We start from the raw sequence: 10,790 nt of genomic DNA on the forward strand, positions 1-10,790 counted from the left end.
AAATTTTCGCATAAAAAAATATTTAGATCAATAATAGATTTTTTCCCGTATACCACTTTTGGATCAAAAATATTTGATCATAAATATCATTTCTCGTATATAAAAATATTTAGATCAATGATAAATTTTTTTCCGTATACAGACCTCATTTTTGTTTAGGTATCATTTACAAAAATATTTGGATCAATAGAAAATTTCGTATATAAAAATATTTAGATCAATAGTAGATTATTTTCCCGTATATCATTTTGGAATAAAAATATTTGGATCATAAATACCATATTTTTGTAAATAATAGGTTTTTTTCCATATACAAATATAATTTTTGTTTAGGTGTCATTTACAAAAATATTTGGATCGATCTCAAAATTTTGTATATGAAAATATTTAGATCAATAATAGATTTTTTGGCCTATTCCATTTTTGAATAAAAAATATCCGGATAATAAATAATATTTTTCGCATATAAAAATATTTAGATCAATAATAGATTTTTTTTCTCGTATACAAACTTCATTTTTGTTTAGATATCATTTACAAAAATATTTGGATCAATAGTAAATTTCGTATATAAAAATATTTAGATCAATAGTAGATTTTTTCCCTATATCATTTTTTAATAAAAAATATTTAGATCATAAATACAATTTTTCGTAAATAATAGATTTTTTTCCGTATACAAATATTATTTTTATTTAGGTATCATTTACAAAAATATTTGGATCAATATTAAATTTTCGTATATAAAAATATTTAAATCAATAATTAATTTTTTGAATAAATTTTTCCCGTATATCATTTTTTACTAAAAAATATTTCGATCATAAATAATATTTTTCGTATATAAATAAATATATATCAATAATAGATTTTTTTTTTTAAGAAAGAAGTGAGAAAGTGATAAAAGAGAAAAAAAATAGAGAATAAAGAGAGATTTGATAAGTTTGATAAAATATAAAAGTTGTATTATTTTAATAATAAAATTAAGAACTTTATGGTACAAAGACAAAAAAACCACAATTTTAATGTGGTGGCAAAAAATCAAATAAGGATATTTTGGACTTTTCCACAACCATTAATTTTCTTATATTATAGATTTCACTCACTCAATTATTTTAAGGTTTTAGTGATTTGGAGAATAAAATAATATTAAATACATGTTAAATGCCATGTGAATATTTACTTATATGAATAAAAGAAAGAAAAAAAACTCGTCTCTACGTGTCATATCATCTACTTGTTGACCAAATTCACAAAAAGACTAAAAAAAATAGAAGAGACGAGGATAAAATCTATATTTTTTATATGGTTGTTTTTTGAATTCGCCCAAAATGGCATGTGCGAAAATTTATATTAACCTAGTATTATTTGAATTACTTTCATTGTGGGTGATTTGATTTGAGAGATTTCCTTATAAATTGCTCAATTTTTATTGAGTAGAGATAAATTAATAAAATGTGTTTATTTATTTAACTATTATTATATAAAATAATAAAAAATATATTAATCATCTTTAGTGAGTGTGGAAATATATATTTTAAGATGAGAAGGGTGTATAAGATAAAATAATTAATCAAATTAAAATATTTTATTTTGTTTTTACAAAGGTCAAAGAGAATTTCATTAAGACCAATTAATTCATGAATCTATCTCACTATTTATTAAGGGAGTTTAATTAAAGAGAAAAAGAATATGTGACACTATAAAATATTTTTACAATGTCAACCAATCACAACCGTATATCTAATTAAAAATAATTTTAATTTAAAAAACTAATATTACATGATAAGTGTAAAAATTTTGATTAGTTATATATGTAAAGTTAATTTACACATTCAGTGCCCTCTCTTTAAATTTTTAATTAATAACTAGTAAGAGACCCGTGCTTCCGCACGGGTAATCTAGTTATGATATTGTATAAATAATTAAAAAATATATAATAATTTAGAATCATCCAATAATAATTATGGAATAAAAAAACAACAAAATATTTATTAATATGATAACACATAAATGAGTCTTAATGACATAACACGATAGTATCAAATATAAATTTTAAATTTTAGATATAAATAAAATTTGAAATGATTTACTTTTTAAAATAATCATATAAATTATATTATATTAAATAATCATCACAAAAAAGAAGAAATATAATTGTATGGAGAAAAATTAATATTTAAAAATAAATATTTTGTCTTTTAAATTAAAATAATAATTAATTAAGCTAAAATAAATATTGCTTTGTTAGTGACCCGTGAGATAAATATATTTTAATGTTATTAAAATTAAAAAATACATTATACTATCATACAATTGATATGGTATAAAATTATTTAAATACAAATAAATTTGAAATGATATACTTAATTATTAAATAATTATACAAAGAAAAAAATTGACCCATGAATTACTTAAATTTAAGATAAATAATTTAATTATAAATATATAATAACCATAAAAATTCAACTGTATTAAATAATTCTAATTCAACTATATTAAATAATGAGATGTTTGTGTTTATGAACATTGTATACATGTTTATGTTAGAATAGTTCATCCACCTTTATTCATGAAACAGGTAGATTGAACATTAGTTTGAACATTAGTTTATGTGCACACCTTTATTCGTGAAGCAAGTGTTTCATCTATACAACATCACTTTAATGGAAAAAAAACTCAGCTAGAAAGAACAATTGGAATGCAAACTCCTGCAGTTAGGGAGAAGTGGATTACTCTTTCCTTCAAATGGTGAAACATGATAATGAAAAGCTTTTGATGTTGAAGGAAACAAATTATTTTTTTGAAAAATCCAAATGCATTATAGAAAAAGAAGCACAAGAAGTGCTGGAATACAAAGGAAATCACCCAGGCCAAATACAAATCCAAATATCATTCCTATACTAAGCAGAAGACTGTTGTTAATACATAAAAAACCAACTTCTTACATGCTTAAAACAACATTAAATCACCCTAAAACTGAACAAATGGTGCTGCCACCAAGAAGGGACTGGGATAGCAACACAGCAGTGAATTTAAGGACCAAGCGAACACCTCAGGATCCAAGAGACAGATTTGAACCGATAATCTGAATTTGCAAAGAATAGGGACTCCGCACCATCCAATAAACCAGATAACAGAACCTCTTGACAACACATTCAAGGATTCAATTCCCGCGACCAAAATCGAGGAGATGAAAACTCGACGAAAACTACAACGCATCTGCACTCAACTTCAATACAGATGGCGGACAGACACAAATAAGTGATCTCACATAACTGCAGAAACCAAAGAAGCCAGCGAACAATTGGAAAAACTTATAAAGCCAATAAGCCATAATATTGTTACTCAAGTGTTAACAAAAATACAATTCAAATAATTACTAAGAAGCACACTACTATAAATGCAGGAAATGGGAAGTTTCAAGTGAGCATGCTAAATAAATATGTTTAAACAGGTAAATACATAGAACTATCGTTAGCCGAGAAACTAACAGTAGAAGGAAAGTTGTAAGCCGGAAAAATTCCAATACAGCGGCAAGCAATAGCATTGATTTGTTGCAAAGGTTAATAATACATATTCATACTTATATGTCACTCCAATGTCGGCATCGTAGAATCTATAACGCAAGCTACCATTTGAAAAAACAGTGGAATGTATCTCTTTTAGATTTCCAATGCACTGCAAGCTACCATTTGCAAATTAAATATTCCTAATCGATCACATAATGCCTCCGCCTCTTCCATAGAATGTGCTGAAAGCAAAAAATCAAAACTTACCAATCTACATACTTCTTTTTTAATAAATAAAATAAAATAAAATAAAATAAAAAGGTTTAAACTCCAATGCTAAATCAGTATACAAATTAAACATAAATATCAGCAGTACATCAATTTTACAAAATAGCAAAATACACAATAAAAGGGTAACCATAATAAACATTTTCCATTCATCGCTAACAAAATCACCTTGATACAACCTCTAGAAAGTGGCTGCTCCAAGATATCTGACCATCTTTTGTCCAAATCACCGCCATCATTCTTGAGGACAGATTTAAACTCTTCAATTGCACCCTCGGGTTACTCCCCAAAGCTCACGTATACCTTTTTTCGCATAATTTATTCTTCATCCAAAACAACAGAAAAGTCAAATTTTTATAAATAGTGGAAAAGCAGACAGCCAGAAAAATAAGATAAGGAAACAATGAAGCCATATACCTTGGGAAAGCTAGTGTGGGCTATCAACATCAAACTACTAACCCAAACCAACAATAAAACCAGATCAGTTGCAGCCAAACCATGAATATTTTTTTATAGAAAAAGTTCCAATTTTAATTTAGATATCATTGTTACCTGAAAAAAATATGTCAATTTAAACCACATATCCAAGATCTGATTTTAATTTCCAGATCTCATCATATAACATGTTTGCTGATAACTGGACCAAGATCTGCATCAGGTTTAGTTCCAACATTTACTCTAAGAGCTTTCACACGGTCTAGGTTTTTTGCTCCAACTGCACATAAAAAAAATTCACATTTTCAGCTTCAAATCAAGAAACCCTAATTGAAGATTGTGTTTTGCTGCATAAAAACCTAAACAAACTCATTTACAGAACTCCAAAAGTCATTAAAAATCAATTCAATTGAATGATTATTATGAACATATTTAACAAAATATTCTTGAAAAAACAAAAACAATTGACGGTGGCACGTACCAGAACCAAGGATGTTCTTGACGGTTTTGGCGGAGGGGTGTTGTTGCCTCCAAGAACGACGAGCAAGTATGCGGTTATCACCTTCATGTTTATGTGACAGCGTCTTCTCATCAAATGTAAAAGTAATGAAGTAACACAGAGAAAGAGATATAGAAATTTCAAGGGTTTTGTTCAGATATTTTTAGGGTTTGAGAGAAGAGGGAAGGAGAGAAAGAGAGAGAAGAGGGAAGGAGAGAAAGAGAGAGATGAGAGAAAACTGATTCAAAATGAGAGAGAGAGAGAGAGAGAGAAGAGTCTAAAAACAAAATCGTGTAGGTTCATTTGGAATGGAGAAAGGTGCCAAGTGTCAAATAGTTATTGGAAAGTATAAAAGTGGTAGTGTTAATTTGTTAGTTACTAAAATATCCTTTTTGTAGTGCAATTTTTTTTTGAGAAAAGGGTATTTTTGGTAGTTTGGTCAATTGATTAGTAATGGGTAGATAGTAGATAGTAGATAGAACAAAATTGTGGATCAACCGAAAAAAAAAAATGATAATAAAAAAAAGTTAATTTTCTTTTGCTTTTGATCATAGCTTAAATTTACTTCTTCGGTTTCCGTCAAAAGAAAAATGTAATTCTACTTTAATTAGACCTGCAAAATAACATGATGGTAACTATTCTTAAAATATGTTATTGTTTTTTGTGTGTACCTGTCAAATTCTATAATGTGTGTATAAATGAAATAAGAATCTATGACAATACTGGCATATACCTGATTCAACTTTCATGTTTGTAGTATTTATTTATTAATATTTTTTTTATAAAAATATACAATATTTCTCACCATATTTGGAATGGAGTGTTACTTTGTTTTTAATTTATAAATAAATTGGGATTTGGCTTAATATTCTTGTCTGACAATATTTTGTCTTGTTGTAATTTTTTGCCATTGGAATCAAGATGTAGGTCATGTGATGATAGAAGAATAACATGATCAGTCCTTATCATACTTTCTTTGTCTCTCTTTTCTTTTTGGTAGTTCATGGCTTCATGAAGCTTTGCAGAGTTAAAGAGTGTATAGACCCTAGTTGTATTTCGTAATTTCCCTTTTACATAATAAGTCAAATAAATATTAATAAACTTTGACATGAAAAACGCCACACAAAAAAATTGAATTCAAGTTTACTAATTTATAATATCAGTGTTGAATCACTAAAAAATATCAATGATGACAATTCTTTAAGAACAAATTATGTGTTCCTTGTTAAATGTTTTGTCAACTATGGCTTAGTCTTATATAGGATCCCCAAAAGATTAGGATGACTTTATACTTGCTAAAAAAACAAAGAAAAATTGTGTCTAGTTTTTAAAGTAGAATTTAAAAAGGTATGTGACTATGTTAGATGGAGTTTTTTTTTTTTTTGAATGATTTGATGCAAAAGTTTGAGTCTGGATTAGATTGTGATATTGGAGTTGTGTCTCTGTGTATTTTTAAAGTCTTTTTATCCTAATTATATTTATTGAGCTTAACTCATGAGATCAATATTCATATCAGACTTAAGTATGAGACTCTTTGACACTTTTTATGTTTCTCTTGGTGGTTGAGGAGTAGAGTGTCGATCTTACGAGTGGAAGTATTTAGTTTGTATGAGGGGTTTAAAATTAGGTAACTTTGGCACTGTCGTCTCCCACCTCTAATATGTGGATGGCATGTTTTTCTTAGGAGAAGCATCAATGGAAAATCTTTAGGCTCCCAAGATAAATATTCAGTTCTTTGTACTTGCGTCGAACCTGTAGGTTAATTGTGTCAAGATTTTTGTTCTTAGTGTAAATATGCTTAATGCTTTCTTGAGATTGGTAGAACGGTTATTGAACTATAGTGTGTGGTCGTTTATGTTCAAGTATTTTGATTTGTTTATCGAGGTTGGCCCTTGAAAAGAGATATTTATTAATTTTTTCTCTAACATGCTAGCCTTTTAGAGCAATTTATTTTTTAGCCTTAGCAAGACAATCTTACAAATCAAATTTGTCCTACACTTCATCCTTATTTTCTTCTTCTTTTTTACGAAGATACATCTCAAAATGTGGAATGAGAATATATGTTTGCAGAGGCATTTCCTTTGCATGGTTCTAAGAGGGATATGAAGATCTCAAAAATTTGTTTGTTAGAGGAATGTAAAACAAAGATAAGCATTATGGTGAGATATTCTTAGAGCTAGCTATGGTTCACTTTTGCCTTTGACCCATCTCAATGGACATTCGAATGGGTTACAATTGATTTCTTATTGATGGAATGGCATCTATTTGCTCGAGTCACACAAGGATTCTACTATGGATTGTTCTCAAACAAAAGGTCTAGAGGCTCTTCTAGGTCTCAATTGATAGATAACTAGTGGTGGGGTTTATAGTTTAGTGGGTTGGGATTAGGGCTGGCAATGAACCAAACTAACTCGAAAATAGTTCGAAACTCGATTCGAAAAATAAATCGTCGAACTAGGTTCATGAACCAAATGAGCTGAGTATGAGCTAAAAACTAAGTTCGTTAACTAAATGAGCTGAACTTGAACTATACATGGTTCGACTCGTTAGGTTCATGAGTCAACTCGATTGTATATTTGTTCTAAATCTTAGTATCATATTTTATCTTAATCAAACGGTTTTAATTGATAATTTATATGAAGGATAGAAAAACACTTAGAAAGGGGGGGATTGAATAAGTGTGACTTTAAATCTTGGACGATAAAAATAAATGCACAAATATTTTTATCCTGGTTCGCTGTTAACGAAGCTACTCCAGTCCACCCCCGCAGAGATGATTTACCTCAACTGAGGATTTAATCCACTAATCGCACGGATTACAATGGTTTTCCACTTAGCCGCAACTAAGTCTTCCAGAGTCTTCTGATCACAACCTGATCACTCCAGGAACAACTGCTTAGTTCACTCCTAAGACTTTTTCTAGAGTCTACTGATCAACACGATCACTCTAGGCTTAGTTCACTCCTAAGACTTTCTGCTCAGCCAACTGCCAAGACTTCCTGCTCAGCCAACTGCCAAGACTTCCTGCTCAGCCAACTGCTAAGACTTCCTAGAGTATACTGATCAACTGATCACTCTAGTTTCTTACAACTTAATGTAATCTATTCAAGAGTTTACAAATGCTTCTTAAAAGCGATAATCACAACTGTGATATTTCTCTTACAATTTAAGCTTAATCTCACTAAGGTATTACAACAGCAATGTAGTGAGCTTTGATGAAGATGAAGATTCTGAGTTTAGATTTGAACAGCGTTTCAGCAAGTTTGATATGAGTTGTTTTGGTGCAGAATCGTTAACCTTGCTTCTCATCAGAACTTCATATTTATAGGCGTTGAGAAGATGACCGTTGAATGCATTTAATGCTTTGCGTGTTCCGTACAGCTTTGCATTTAATGTTATACGCTTTTGTCAACTACCTCGAGCCTTGTTCACGCTGTGTCTACTGACGTAGCCTTTAGTAGCTTTAACGTTCCTTTTGTCAGTCAGCGTAGTCTGCCACGTGTACTTCCTTCTGATCTGATGTTTGTGAATACGACGTTTGAATATCATCAGAGTCAAACAGCTTGGTGCAAAGCATCTTCTGATCTTCTGACCTTGAAGTGCTTCTGAGCGTGATACCATCTTCTGATCTTCAGTGCTTCTGATCTCATGTTCTTCTGATGCTTCCATAGACCCATGTTCTGATTCTGCTTCGACCATCTTCTGATGTCTTGCCAGACCATGTTCTGATGTTGCATGCTGAACCATTTGAGACACATCTTCTGAGCGCTGAATTATGCGTACTCTTTATATATTTCCTGAAAGGGAAATTGCATTGGATTAGAGTACCATATTATCTTAAGCAAAATTCATATTATTGTTATCATCAAAACTAAGATAATTGATAAGAACAAATCTTGTTCTAACAATCTCCCCCTTTTTGATGATGACAAAAACATATATAAATGATATGAATTTGCGATCAGAAAGAGTAGACGGCAAAAGACAAATTACACAGCTATAGCATAAGCATATGAATATGTCTCCCCCTGAGATTAACAATCTCCCCCTGAGATAAATAATCTCCCCCTGAAATAAATACTCGAAGAACTTTAATAAAAGACTTCCCTGATTATTTCGGTAGAGACGATCATATAAGCTTCTGCCTTCAGAGAATTCATAGCTTCTGACTTCTGCTTCCATTGGACAGCTTCAGAACTTGAATTTCTTTGATCTTCAGAACATTCACAGCTTCTGACTTCTGCTTCCATTCAGGACAGCTTCAGAACTTGAATTTCTTTGATCTTCAGAACATTCACAGCTTCTGATTTCTGCTTCCATTCAGGACAGCTTCAGAACTTGAATTACTGGATCTTTTAGAACATTCACATCTTCTGATTTCTGCTTCCCTCGGATAGCTTCAGAACTTTGAATGTCTACCAACATCACTTCATGCTAGATTTGTATCAGAACATTGTTGAATGTACCAGAGCATCATCTGAGCATCTCTACATCCTGAAATGTTACAGAACAAAAACTAAACGACAAAAGTCAGCATGAACGAGTTAGAACATAAAATGTATATTCAAATACATGATATGTATCAGAGCCAAATGTATCAGAGCATTTAGGCTAAAAACATGTATCAGAGCAAATAATGTATCAGAGCCATAACATTATATGTATCAGGGCAAATAGAATTTTGTCATAACAGGATAGACAATGATATTCAAATTCTATTATCAGTGCTTCTGATTCATTCTTCTTTCTTGCTTCTGATCTCTGAAGCTTGACAGCACTCAGCTTGCTTCAGTTTCCATGGTTTTGCTTCTAGTGTTTGCTTTGAAGATTTACTTCACTTCTCTGTACCTGCAAAACACTTAAACCATATAGAACTTGCAGTTCTTGTTAGTGAATGTGTGGGAGCCTTTACCCAGCAACTGATAGATTTAATCAAATCATTTATCATTTATCTTTCTCCCCCTTTTTGTCATAACATCAAAAAGAATATATAAAAAGATTCAGATGCATAAAACGACAAAAGAAAACATTTACTGGAATGTAAAACACAAAGAAACTTTTTCATTGATAATCAAAAGATATTACAAGAAGTTCCTATGTTTAACAAGATGAAAAACATTCCTAGCAAATACAAAAAAGGATTTCCAAAAAGGAAATCACTACAAAAATTAAAAACAGAACCCTAGCTAGACACGCTCTGTGTCAGCATGCCATGAAGGAATGAAACGCCTCATTGACTGCTTCTAGGGCTTCTCAGGCGAGGGATCAGGGAGACTAGGTCCTGCAGCAGATCTTCCACCACCTTTACCAGAGACAACATCCTCAGCGGGTGAAGATGAAGAGATGTCTTCAGAAGAGATTAAAGGAGAGGAAAAATCAGAGGAAGCTGAGTCTTGAAGGTCGAAAGATGAGGAAGAAGATGGAGATGATGGAGGGCTTTCACCAGGAGGATGAAACACACGTCTAGAATAGTTTCCAGACAACATTGCTTCGAAAGGATTCACCTTGAGAGGATCATAGGTGATTTTGATCTTTTTGGGTTTGGAAGGAGATGTTTCAACAGCTTTTCGTTTGTTGTTTTTATTATTTTCATGATTTCCTGGGCTTGATGAAGAGTTCATGATGGGTTTGCAGGTAGGGTTTGATATGGAAGAGAGGGAGAGACAAACTTTATGAGGAATGCAAGAAGATAGGAAACCAAAAAAAAATTTTGAAGAGTATTTAAAAGAAAATAAAGTGAAACGAATGATGACTAGCATTTAATGTTACGTGACGTGAGGAGAGATAATAAAGACAAATGAAGTGACTGGCACAGTTACCTATGGTCGGCGTCCCTTCAACTGCACGCGCGCTTATCCATGAATAGTAACGACAGGTTTACCCATCCCGAGATAAAACGTAACAGCTGTTTTGCTTTAAAAGAGGTTCTGAATCAACTTAGACAATGAAACGTTAGTAATAACCGAATCATAATTTCTAAAAGATTTCAATCAGAACTTCTGATTAAAAAAATGTTCCACATTCATTTCAGAAGATACTCATACATGAGAACTTCT

At 31.1% G+C, this 10,790-nt stretch overlaps 1 long non-coding RNA gene across 1 annotated transcript; it reads right to left on the reverse strand.

Annotated features, from left to right (window-relative positions):
- Positions 1 to 2,873: 2,873 nt before the first annotated feature.
- LOC131621777 (uncharacterized) lies at positions 2,874 to 4,960 on the reverse strand. The gene is made up of 5 exons (XR_009289683.1): positions 4,717 to 4,960; positions 4,353 to 4,515; positions 4,218 to 4,254; positions 3,969 to 4,123; positions 2,874 to 3,754 (listed from the first exon to the last, which is right to left on the reverse strand). It is a non-coding gene; the product is annotated as an uncharacterized LOC131621777 (long non-coding RNA).
- Positions 4,961 to 10,790: the final 5,830 nt, after the last annotated feature.

Source organism: Vicia villosa, unplaced genomic scaffold (genome assembly GCF_029867415.1).
Source record: "Vicia villosa cultivar HV-30 ecotype Madison, WI unplaced genomic scaffold, Vvil1.0 ctg.000011F_1_1, whole genome shotgun sequence".
Taxonomy (NCBI): Eukaryota; Viridiplantae; Streptophyta; class Magnoliopsida; order Fabales; family Fabaceae; genus Vicia; species Vicia villosa.